This window comes from Schistocerca cancellata, chromosome 9 (assembly GCF_023864275.1).
Source record: "Schistocerca cancellata isolate TAMUIC-IGC-003103 chromosome 9, iqSchCanc2.1, whole genome shotgun sequence".
Lineage (NCBI taxonomy): Eukaryota > Metazoa > Arthropoda > Insecta > Orthoptera > Acrididae > Schistocerca > Schistocerca cancellata.
In genome coordinates, this window is record NC_064634.1 from 142,508,334 (window position 1) to 142,520,534 (window position 12,201).

The 12,201-nt window shown below is 37.5% G+C and overlaps 1 protein-coding gene across 1 annotated transcript in view; it reads right to left on the minus strand.

Moving 5' to 3' along the window:
* LOC126100456 (cytochrome P450 302a1, mitochondrial) overlaps window positions 1-10,754 on the minus strand; it is a 230,022-nt gene extending 219,268 nt beyond the window's left edge. Inside the window, exon 1 of the mRNA XM_049911065.1 lies at window positions 10,629-10,754. The gene's annotated coding sequence lies outside the window, so the exon portion shown is untranslated. The remainder of the gene's footprint in view (window positions 1-10,628) is intronic.
* Window positions 10,755-12,201: the final 1,447 nt, after the last annotated feature.

Sequence of the window (12,201 nt, forward strand, 5' to 3'; positions counted from 1 at the left end):
GCATCAAACCATTCTTCGGACTGAAGACCACCACTAAAAAACACAATACAACAGACACTGATACAGTGGAACTAGTCAAGGAAATAGCTGCTCTCAGGTTCCAGATGTAAGAACTGACGAGGAATTATACACAGCATGCCATTTGAATATTTTTTTCACAAAGTATGTTTTAAGAGATGCTTATCGAAATAGCTATGGTTATATTGTGACAATACCAGTGACTACCGTATCTTGTGAATGCATATCTTTGTGAACACATGCACAGTGTCATATTTTGCTATCTGGTTGATGGCATACCAAACAGCTGCTAAATGGGACGACAATTGCATAAGCAATGGATTTGCTTCACACAAAGCAAGGAAAGCCAACGTCCTCTTCTCAGTGGGGTAACGCCCATTACTGTCACATCACCGAAATTAGGCACTACCAGGCTGAGCTGAGCTAGTACTTGGATGGGTGACCATTCAGTCTGCAGAGCGCTGTTGGCAAGCAAGCGGGGTGCATTCAGCCCTTCTGGGGCAAACTGAGGAGCTACTTAATTGAGAAGTAGCACCTCCAGTCTCATAAAGTGATAGACGGCCGGGAGAGCGGTGTGCTGACCACATGCCTCTGCATATCCACACCCAGTGACCTCTGAGCTGAGTATGACACGGCAGCCAGTCGGTACCATTGGGCCTTCGTGGCCTGTTCAGGCGGATTTTAGTTTAATTTAAATCAAGTGAATGCAAAGTAAAACTATAATAACAACAAAATTCCTATTAATTACACGCCTTTTTGATTTATTTCTAATTAGTAATTTATGCACTACAAACAATTTATGAGAAATATTAAAATTTGTTTTTTATTAAACATTGTACTAAAGCCAATGCACAGTAGCTGCCATAAACAATAAGACAGATTCTGTTTTGCTTTCATTTTTTTAAAAAAGTAATTATGTGTTACCCTGTAGTGGGCAATACTGGTATTATATATTAGATTAGATTAGATTAATTATTCATTCCATAGACCCATAAAAAAGGGAATTCTCCTGGGTGTGGAACATGTCACATAAACACATTACAAAAAAGAAATTAGAAAAACTTGAGTTTCATTAATTTTAATGATCCTCAGTCAATAAACAGTAAAATTATGTACATGAATTAAATTTAAACGTCTAATATTTATAGGTTTAATACTTACATCTGCTTTCATTAAATCCATCATTCACACATTTGCTAGATTCTTGGCTATTACAACCAAGTATTGTCAAAAATTAAAGAAAACTTATTCATTTCAGTGATCCTCAGTTAAGAACAGTCAAACTATGTACATGATTTAAAATTAAACTTCCACTATTTACAGACTTAAACCTTACATCTGCTTTCCATATATCCATCATTCACACAGTAGATAGTTACTTGGCTGTTACAACCAAGTATCGTCAAAAATTAAAATATAATAAATTTTCATTAAAATGGTCTACCACACTTGTTGAGAAACTCATGGATGGAATAGGAGTTGGCCACCAAAAACTCTCTTAAATTATGTTTAAATTGTGCCTTGTCTGAAACTAAACTCTTAATGGTTGCTGGCAACTTACTGAAAATATGCGTTCCTGAATACCGGACTCCTTTCTGGGCAAGAGTAAGTGATTTTAAATCTTTATGTATATTGTTCTTATTCCTAGTATTGATACTGTGTACTAAGCAGTTTGTTGGAAAAAGAGATGTATTATTTACAACAAATTTCATTAAGGATTAAATATCCTGAGAAGCTGTGATTAATATGCCCAATTCTTTGAATAGGTTTCGACATGATGTTCTTGGATTTACACTACTCATTACTCTTATTATACGCTTCTGTACTCTAAAAAATTTTTCTCTGTTTGTGGAGTTACCCCAAAATATACCATATGACATAATGGAGTAAAAATAAGCAAAATATGCCAGTTTTTTTTTATATTTATATCTCCTATGTTTGACATCATTTGCATTGCAAACACAGACTTGTTTAGGGGCTTTAGAAGTTCTTTAGTATGTTGCTCCCAACTGAATTTATTATCAAGTTGTAATCCCAATAATTTTACACTTTCAACTTCTCTTATTTCCATGTCATCATATTTTATACACACACCAGAAGAAAATCTCTTGGAAGTTCTGAACTGCATATAGTGGGTGTTTTCAAAGTTTAATGACAGTGAACCACTTATTAATGTCAGTAAAAATTTGATTAGCTGCCCTTTCTAAATTTATATTTGATTTACTATTTATTGCAATGTTTGTATCATCTTAAAATAAGACAAACTTGGCATCTGGTAATGTAACAGATGACAGGTCATTAATATACACAAGAAACAGTAGTGGACCTAGTATGGAACCTTGGGGAACACCACATGTAATTTCTTCCCAGTCGGATGATATCTGATTGCCTAGTGCTGAAGTGTTATGTAATGACACCCTTTGTTTTCTATTAGTAAGATATGACTGAAACCACTTTGCAGCACTACCAGTGACACCATAATATTTTAATTTACTTAAAAGAATGCTGTGATTCACACAGTCAAACGCCTTTGACAGGTCACAGAATATGCCAGTTGCCTCTAATTTGTTGTCCAATGAATTAAGGACATTTTCGCTGTAAGTGTAAATAGCTATCACAATCTCAGAACCCTTAAGAAACCCAAACTGTGACTCTGACAGTATGTTATTTTCACTAAGGTGCTTAAGTGGACACTTGAACATAACCTTTTCAAAGATTTTTGAAAAAGCTGGCAAAAGTGAGATCGGTCAGTAATTTGACGACATTTCTGTGTCCCCTTTCTTGTGGAGAGGTATAACTTCGGCATATTTAAGCCAGTCCAGGAATGTTCCTATGATAAGTGATTGATTACACAAATAACTTATCTCCTATGTTTGACATCATTTGCATTGCAAACACAGACTTGTTTAGGGGCTTTAGAAGTTCTTTAGTATGTTGCTCCCAACTGAATTTATTATCAAGTTGTAATCCCAATAATTTTACACTTTCAACTTCTCTTATTTCCATGTCATCATATTTTATACACACACCAGAAGAAAATCTCTTGGAAGTTCTGAACTGCATATAGTGGGTGTTTTCAAAGTTTAATGACAGTGAACCACTTATTAATGTCAGTAAAAATTTGATTAGCTGCCCTTTCTAAATTTATATTTGATTTACTATTTATTGCAATGTTTGTATCATCTTAAAATAAGACAAACTTGGCATCTGGTAATGTAACAGATGACAGGTCATTAATATACACAAGAAACAGTAGTGGACCTAGTATGGAACCTTGGGGAACACCACATGTAATTTCTTCCCAGTCGGATGATATCTGATTGCCTAGTGCTGAAGTGTTATGTAATGACACCCTTTGTTTTCTATTAGTAAGATATGACTGAAACCACTTTGCAGCACTACCAGTGACACCATAATATTTTAATTTACTTAAAAGAATGCTGTGATTCACACAGTCAAACGCCTTTGACAGGTCACAGAATATGCCAGTTGCCTCTAATTTGTTGTCCAATGAATTAAGGACATTTTCGCTGTAAGTGTAAATAGCTATCACAATCTCAGAACCCTTAAGAAACCCAAACTGTGACTCTGACAGTATGTTATTTTCACTAAGGTGCTTAAGTGGACACTTGAACATAACCTTTTCAAAGATTTTTGAAAAAGCTGGCAAAAGTGAGATCGGTCAGTAATTTGACGACATTTCTGTGTCCCCTTTCTTGTGGAGAGGTATAACTTCGGCATATTTAAGCCAGTCCAGGAATGTTCCTATGATAAGTGATTGATTACACAAATAACTTAAGATATGACTATGCTCACATGAACACTCTTTTATTAACTTTGTTGATATGTTACCATATCCATTAGAATGCTTTGATTTCAAGGATTTTATGATGGATTCTATTTCTTTGGGTAAAGTAAGTGTCAATTCCATTATACTGAGATTGCTTGTGTGCACTGGTCTCAGATATTCCATTGCATTATTTACTGAACATGACAACCCCATGTTATCAGTAACAGAGACAAAATACTTGTTTAAATGGTTTGCAACACAACATGTGTTTGTTACCGGGGTTTCATTTATTTTTAGAGCTATTTGTTCCTCCTCATTTCAGGTCGTATCTGTCTCTGACTTAACTGTATCCCATATTGTTTTTATTTTATTGCTGGATGTATTTATCTTCTTCTCATAATGCAGGTGTTTAGATTTCTGGATAACCTTCTTCAATATTTTGCAGTAATTTTTGTAATGAGCTATAATGCTAGTATCAAAAGTGTCCCTACATATCAGATAGAGTTTCCTTTTTGTCTCACATGATATCTTTATCCCTTATGTGATCCATGGTTTCTTATTAGACTTCTGCTTAATTTGAGTTACCTTATGGGGAAAACTATTTTCAAATAAGGTGCTAACTGTATTAATGAATGTTTTGTATTTTCCATTTGTCTTGGATGCTGTAAACATCCATCCAATTAATTTCTATGAGCACTCTCCTAAATTTCTCAGTTTTTGACTGTTTTATTGGCCTTCTGTACTCAGTTCTGATAGATGTTTTACCCTGATAATTTTCAAACTTTAATGTTAGGTATTGCATCTCATGGTCAGATAGCCCATTTACTACTGATTTTGTAATGTGGCTTAGTTGCCTACAATTGTCTATAAATATATTATCAATGGCAGTCTTAGAACATTTGCTTACCCTAGTTGGGAAATTTACAGTAGAAATTAAAATGAATGACAATGTAACTGATTTTAGTAACTTTTCACTGGCAGTGTTTTTCAGGACATCTATATTAAAATCACCAGCAACCACTAGGTCTTTGTTTTTTAATTTTAGATTAGATAATAAATCTTCAAGACCGTTTATAAACAGGTTGCAATTTCCTGAAGGTGCTCTGTATATGGCTAGTATTATAAAGGACCTATTATGAAATTCCATCTCTGTTGAACATGCTCTTAAGTGCTGCTCTAAGCAAAATTTATTAATGTCAATATTCTTAAATTTAAAACTGTTTTTAACAAATGTGGCAACTCCTCTTTTCTCCATCTTTTGTCTACAGAAGTAGGAGGCTAACTTAAATTCTGTAAGGTTTACTATATCTATACCAGATTACATCAACTGGGTTCAATGACTAATTCATCAATGTGCGTAAGCAGTTCATTAATTTTACTTCTAAGCCCTTGAATATTTTGATGCACTAAAGATAGTTGGCATTTCACATTTACCGAGATGAAACCGGGTGGAAATAAAATTTCTGCTGATTGCTGTAAATTTTTAACCAACAGCTGTGTTCGCTGATCCAATGTGCCAGGATTATACTGTTTAATTTCTTTATCAAACTGAAGGTTTGTTTCAATCTTTACTTCTCTCAGAAATTGACTTCGTTCTGTCCTACCTATCCTAAAAAAAAGGTGCTGCTCCAACACCTATGACCACTGATACATTACCACTCATGGCAGTGCCTCCCCCCCCCCCCTACATTTCCTGCTATTAGCCCAGCCAGTTTACCCTTCCCTTTCCTGTTGAGGTGTAGGACATGTCTAGTATAATCCCACCTACTGAGAGAATCAAAAGGAACCAAACCAATATGTGACCCCGCACCCAACCCAAGCAGCCATTCCAACTCCAAATACTCTCCCGACAGCAGAGTTTAAATGAGGTCGGTCATGGCGTCTCAGAACAGACACAAACTCAACACTGGTATGTCTCGTTGCTGATGCAATCTTTGCCAGGTCACACTCTATATTGTACTCAGGATCTCTGTCAATACTATTGCCCGGCCCACCCAGAATAATCACGGTGTCTTCCTTGGTAAAATCTTTACAGAGTGAAACTAAATCCTCTGTCACGTGACCCAGACCAGCACTTGGTTTAAAAAAATTTGTGACCTGGTATTCTGATCCTAACTGGTCCTGCAAAAGTTGGCCTACACTTGTGGCATGTGAACTACCTAACAACAAATCTTTCTTTCTCTTTGCTGACTTCCCTACATTCTTATTCAATTTTCTACTGGAAGTTTGTTGTGCCCTCTCTACACCTACCTCTGTCTGAGGCTCATCAGCTTCTAACTAGAGCAACATGTCAAACTTATTCTTCACATTCACCACAAAGCTGTCTGACAAAGTTCTAGATCTGTTACTCCTGTTATCTGTTGCCACTTCCCACCTCTCTTTACCCTTCTCCCGCCTTAACCTGTTCCTATCTTCCCTAGCCTGATCTAACTGTGCCTGAAGGGCAGCAATTTTCCCCTCCTGTTCCACTATTTTCCTACCTCTACTGCATATCTTACAGTTCATTTAAGTATTGGTTGTTCAATAATGTTTCATTTTTATTAAAGCTACGTACTGTACAAAATGCTAAAATTTGCTAAAACTCCATGGAAAAAAGTAAGAGGTAGTTTTACAGGGGGAGACGTAACTTTGGAACTTCTGTCAGGGACTCAGGGTCACCCCAGTACAGCTATGTACACACGGAAGGGTGGCTCGAATGGCCACAAGTTTGTTCGACGCACGGGAGTCACGGAAATGCCGAGAAACGTGTACGGGCGTACTTTTACAAATGAACGCTGATTATTCAGCGACGGTCTACTTAACAGAACTTCAAGTACCAATGTTAAGACAGAAATCTGGATAAGTCGCACCCCGGCAAGAAAAGTGACAAGTCGAAAAACTGCAATTTTTAGTTGTCACTGAAAAATACGTGCGAAGTGCCCCAACACACAAGAAAAATATTATGGAATTTACTGCCAACAATACTCACTCGAAATTTAAGGAAAGCTTGTACAGTATAAGTTTTGTGGAATTTATTCTTTAAGTAGAATTTCTCAAGTACTGCATTTTTGAGTTGTGTCTCTCTTCTTGCAGGGATGCTTATAATCTTCAACCCACCACGGAACACTTCCGTGGGCATCATGATTTAGACTTAGTTCAGCATGCACAGAGGAATCACGAAGTCATTTCTCCCGCACTTCATATGCGGTCGAAACGGGAAGAAACTGTATAACATGTGGTACCATGCCGCGTATCGTCTGCCATGCATTTCTTTGTGGTTAATCAACGCTTCAAATAAACTTTTATGCGTAAGTTAGACACATTCGTATGAATTAAACAATTCTTATTAACACTAGAGGGAAACATGGACTTTATTACTCATTCTTAAACCTGTAAGCGGCTCAGAAAGGAGTTCAATAGGCAGCAACAACAATTTTTGATCATTTTCCCCATAACATAAAAGTCTGACGGGTAACAAAACGTGTTTAATATGATGTAAAATCAGATCCCCTGGACAATTTCTTTTATTCCACTGACGAATTTCTACTTACATACTGGCAACCATTAAAAGAAATTAAAAAGTTAATTTACCCTTGATATGTTAGCGAAAATACACGTTTCAATCCGGAGATACGCAGAAAACATCATCCTAAATTACACTAAACGCATTCTCTGAAAATTATTTAGAGCAGTTAGTTTATGAGCCCACACGAATAGTAAATGGTTGTAAAACAACTGACGTCTTCGCAACAAATAATTCCGCGATAACAGCGAGCACCAAAACGGAAACAGGGATTGGTGAACACAGGGTTGTCGTGGGTGGCTTGAATTCAAAGAATTAGTATCGACAGCAAATGAAAGATTTACACTAAATAAGTTAACAAACGGCGGAGCTGGGCCCCCGTGGTACACAAAACAGGTCAGAACACTGTTGCAGAAACAACAAAAAACACAATGCCAAATTTAAAAGAAGGCAAAATCACCAAGATTAGCGATCTTTTGCAGAAGCTCAAAATTTAGGGCGTACTACAATTCGAGATTTTCTGCAGCGAAAAATTGCCAATAAATCTGGCAGATAGTCTAAAGAGATTTTGGTTGTATGTAAAATATGCTAGTGGCAAAACACAATCTATGGCTTCTGCGCACGATATCAATGGAAATACTAACGATGACAGTGCTGCCAAAGCAGAGGTATTAAACGTAGCCTTCCGAAATTCATTCATCCGAGAAGACGATGTAAAATACTCCAGAATTCGAATCAAGAACAGTTGCCAACAAGAGTAACTAACAAGTAGATATCCTCAGAGTACTGAAGCAACTTAAATCACTTAATAAAAAGCAAGTCTTCAGGTCCAGACTGCACACCAACTAGGTTCCTTCGTTGTGTTCTGAAGCAATAGCTCCGTACTTAACAATCATATACAATCGTTCGCTGGATGACAGATCCGTACCCAGAGGTTGTTGGTTGTTGGTTGGTTTGGGGAAGGAGACCAGACAGCGTGTTCATCGGTCTCATCGGATTAGGGAAGGATTGGGAAGGAAGTCGGCCGTGCCCTTTCAGAGCAACCATCCCGGCATTTGCCTGGAGTGATTTAGGGAAATCACGGAAAACCTAAATCAGGATGGCCGGACGCGGGATTGAACCGTCGTCCTCCCGAATGCGAGTCCAGTGTCTAACCACTGCGCCACCCCGCTCGGTACCCGTACCCAGACTTGCACAGGTCACACCAATATTTAAGAAAGGCAACGGAAGTAATCCACTAAATCACAGATCCACGGCATTAACGCCGATATGCAGCAGGATCTTGGAACATATCTTCTGTTCGAACATTATGAAATACCTTGAAGAGAACGATCAATTGGTACACAGTCAACACGGATTTAGAAAATATCGTTCTTGTGTAACACAACTAGCTCTTTTTTCACTCGAAGTGCTGAGTGCTATAGACAAGGGAATTCACATTAATTCCGTATTTCTATATTTCCAAAAGGCTTTTGAAATCTTACGTCATACACAGCTTGAAATCAAATTGCATGCTAACGGAATATCGCCACAGAGATCACAGTTTGTAGTAATTTAGGGAAAGACATCGGGTACAACAGAAGTGATTAGTGGCGTTCGCCAAGGTAGTGTTATAGGCCCTCTGTTGTTCCCTATCTTTCAAAACGATTTAGGGGACCATTTGAGCAGCCGTCTTTGTTTCCAGATGATGCTGTTGCCTATGGTCTAGTAATGTCATCAAAAGAACAAAATCAACTGCAAAACGATCCAGTTAAGATATCTGTATAGTGCGAAAAGTGTCAATAGACATTGAATAATGAAAAGTGTGAGGTCGTCTACATGAGTGCTAAAACGAATCCGTTGAACTTCGGTTACACGATAAATCAATCAAATTTAAAGGCCGTAAATTCAACTAAACACCTATGATTAGAAATACGAACAACTTAAATTGGGAAGAACACACAGAAATTGTTGTGGGAAAGGCGAACCAAAGACTGCGTCTTATTGGCACAACACGTACAAGGTACAACAAATGTACTAAAGACTCGCTTACAGTACACTTGTTCCTTCTCTTTTGGAATAATGCTGGGCGGTGGAGATCCTTACCAGATAGGATTAACGGAATACATCGAGAAAATTCAAAGGTGGGCAGCACGTTTTATGTTATCGAGAAATACTGAAAGTCACGGACATGATCCAGGATTTGGTGTGGAAGTCATTAAAACAAAGGCGTTTTTCGTTGCAATGTGATCTTCTCACAGATTTTCAGCCAACAGCTTTCTCCTCCGAATTTTGTTGACGTGGTCCTACATGTGGAGAAATGTTCATCATCATAAAATAAGGAAAATCAGAGCTCGCGTGGAAGTTTATAGGTGTTCTTTTTCCGGCGCGCTGTTCGAGAGTGAGAATTATTGTGAAGGTGGTTGGATGAAACCTCTGCCAGGCACTTAGGTGTGATTTTCAGAGTAGCAATGTGGATGTTGATGAAGTGTAGTTGCATGTGTATGACTAAAAACAATCATGTGTTCATTAATGTTAACACCAGTCACTTATACGTATACTGTAAACCGGCTCGTTCCATATCATTCCGATAAATGAATCGTTCAAATTATCTACGGAACATAGAACTAACTGGTCATGGATCTCCTGGTCTTTCAGTAGTCTTTTACTTCCAAACAACCAGGACCACCTACATTTATTGTAGGTGGTCTTGAAACAACCTTGTTTTTGAGTACCGATATCTAAATTTAAATGCCGAGTTGATACGCCTCCATATAGACATATTATCCATCATATTCTGGACAACAGAAAAAAATGAGGAATTGTTACACTTTTCCTTTATACTGAGTGCTATTTTTTTTAGTTTGCCTCCCAATACAAAGCGCGGCGGTGCTTTTACTTTTGCCGTCACACACACACACACACACACACACACACACACACACACACACACATATTGTTCACTTATGATAGGTGTGATCACATATTTATTCACACACGTAATATACGGTACTCAACTACTATTCCAGAAAAAATCAAACACTTGGTGAGAGCTCAGACCCAAGCCTACCACGTTGCATACATCGGGAGAGAAAAATGCCTTGTGAATTGTGGAGAATACCTACGGTTGCTGTTTCTGCGTTAAGTAAGAACAGACCACAACACACTCGCAATTAATGATATGAAAAATCTTATGTACATTATACCGGGCAAACAAGTTCGGTGACATGTAAAAGATGTTTTTGTCTACGGCAAGGAACACCGTTAAAGAGCGTGAATGTCAGCACCGTGCGTGAGAACTCAGAAGCAAGAACCAAATACCATCTTGACAAAACTTACCTGTTAGCAAAGTACCGCGAACGTAGCTCACTGGCAGATGATCCTGTGCTACTGGATCTGGGGAGTCTGTGACCTCAGGTCGCGGGCTCAGCATTTGAATAACATCAACATACGAGTCACGTGACGAGCTGGAGAGAGAGAGAGAGAGAGAGAGAGAGAGAGAGAGAGAGAGACGCTCCGGCAGGTAAAACAACACGAGTAGAAACTCAGCATGTTGGAAGATGATTCACGTACGTTGCAAGATTGTGTGCATTCAACGAAAGCATTCGTATTTTCGCCGATGAAAACTTCTAGAAATCCTTAAGTTATATTGTGAACTAATCCTCGAAGTAGTTGACACTGTTGTGGTACTGTAAAGTAAGTCTACCGGTACAATAATTTTACTACTCATCACTGCAGAAAGAAACGAAGTACAATAATGAATAGAATTAGGGCTTTCCGTGATTTTCCAAGGTCGTTTAGGCATTGCCGCGATGCTTCCTCAATAAATACCACGGCCGAACCCATGTCCTGTCCCCATAAAGCGTGTTACGTACCGGTACGCTGTGTGTTGTATATTTTGAGCTATGGATTTGCACGATGTTACCTTGACAAAGCCTGTACAATTGTGAGATGATCCGTGAATGTATAAAGATAAATTAAAAAAATACAAACATATCTCGACTGAGTAAAATAAGAATTGATGTACGGGCTACAAATTCAATCGGGAGGAGAAAGGAAAAAACGCAGTCACAATTATACTACTGTTAACTTCCAGAGGGCACCTGAAAAATTTATGTGAGGTCATTGTTCAGAGGTTTGCAAGAACTAAATTACTTGATTTTTGTATCTTTACTAGATCTACTACGTGAATACTGTTAATGACTGGAAATTAAAACTAATGCAAATTTACATATGAGAAAAATGTGTTACTAGAACGTTAGTCTTCTTAACTAAGAAGAAATGTCATACAGACCTATGTCGAGATTAAAATTCTATAGACCACCTCACACAACAAGACATAACGAAGGCAGTATAGACTGAAAGAAAACAATAGATAGATTGATTCATCTTACAGTCTTTAACAATCATGGAGTTACAAAACATGTTCGATACCGTAGAAGTTTATTTCCAGAAAGAACTGAAGGTTGTCAAATGTGTAGTAAATCATAGACAAATGAGATGTGTTGGTACAGGCTTCTCAGTATTCACTCTTCTGTTTCTACTTTTGGTATCAAAATGTCTTATTATGGAATATTTCACGTTTCATGTTCTGTAAACTGGAGTGAATAGAAACTGTTTTCAACTTTAAAGGGAAAAGAATTGATAATTTTAGAAAGAAATATGAAAATCAAAATTATATGGGATTACAGGTTTGTGTCTAACTTTATAGTCAGGTTTGGAATGTAGCTAAAAGTTTTTGTATACAAAAAATAAAAACTTGGTGTTTTTGTTCACTGCATGAGGATGGATGAATAGAAGCAGCAGTGTTAATCTCATTAATTTTTTTTCTTTATAGTGGTCTTTGGGGTGAATATGGACATGTCAAATTTCATTTGGATCTAGGAGAATTAAAGAACAAAATTTATCTGAT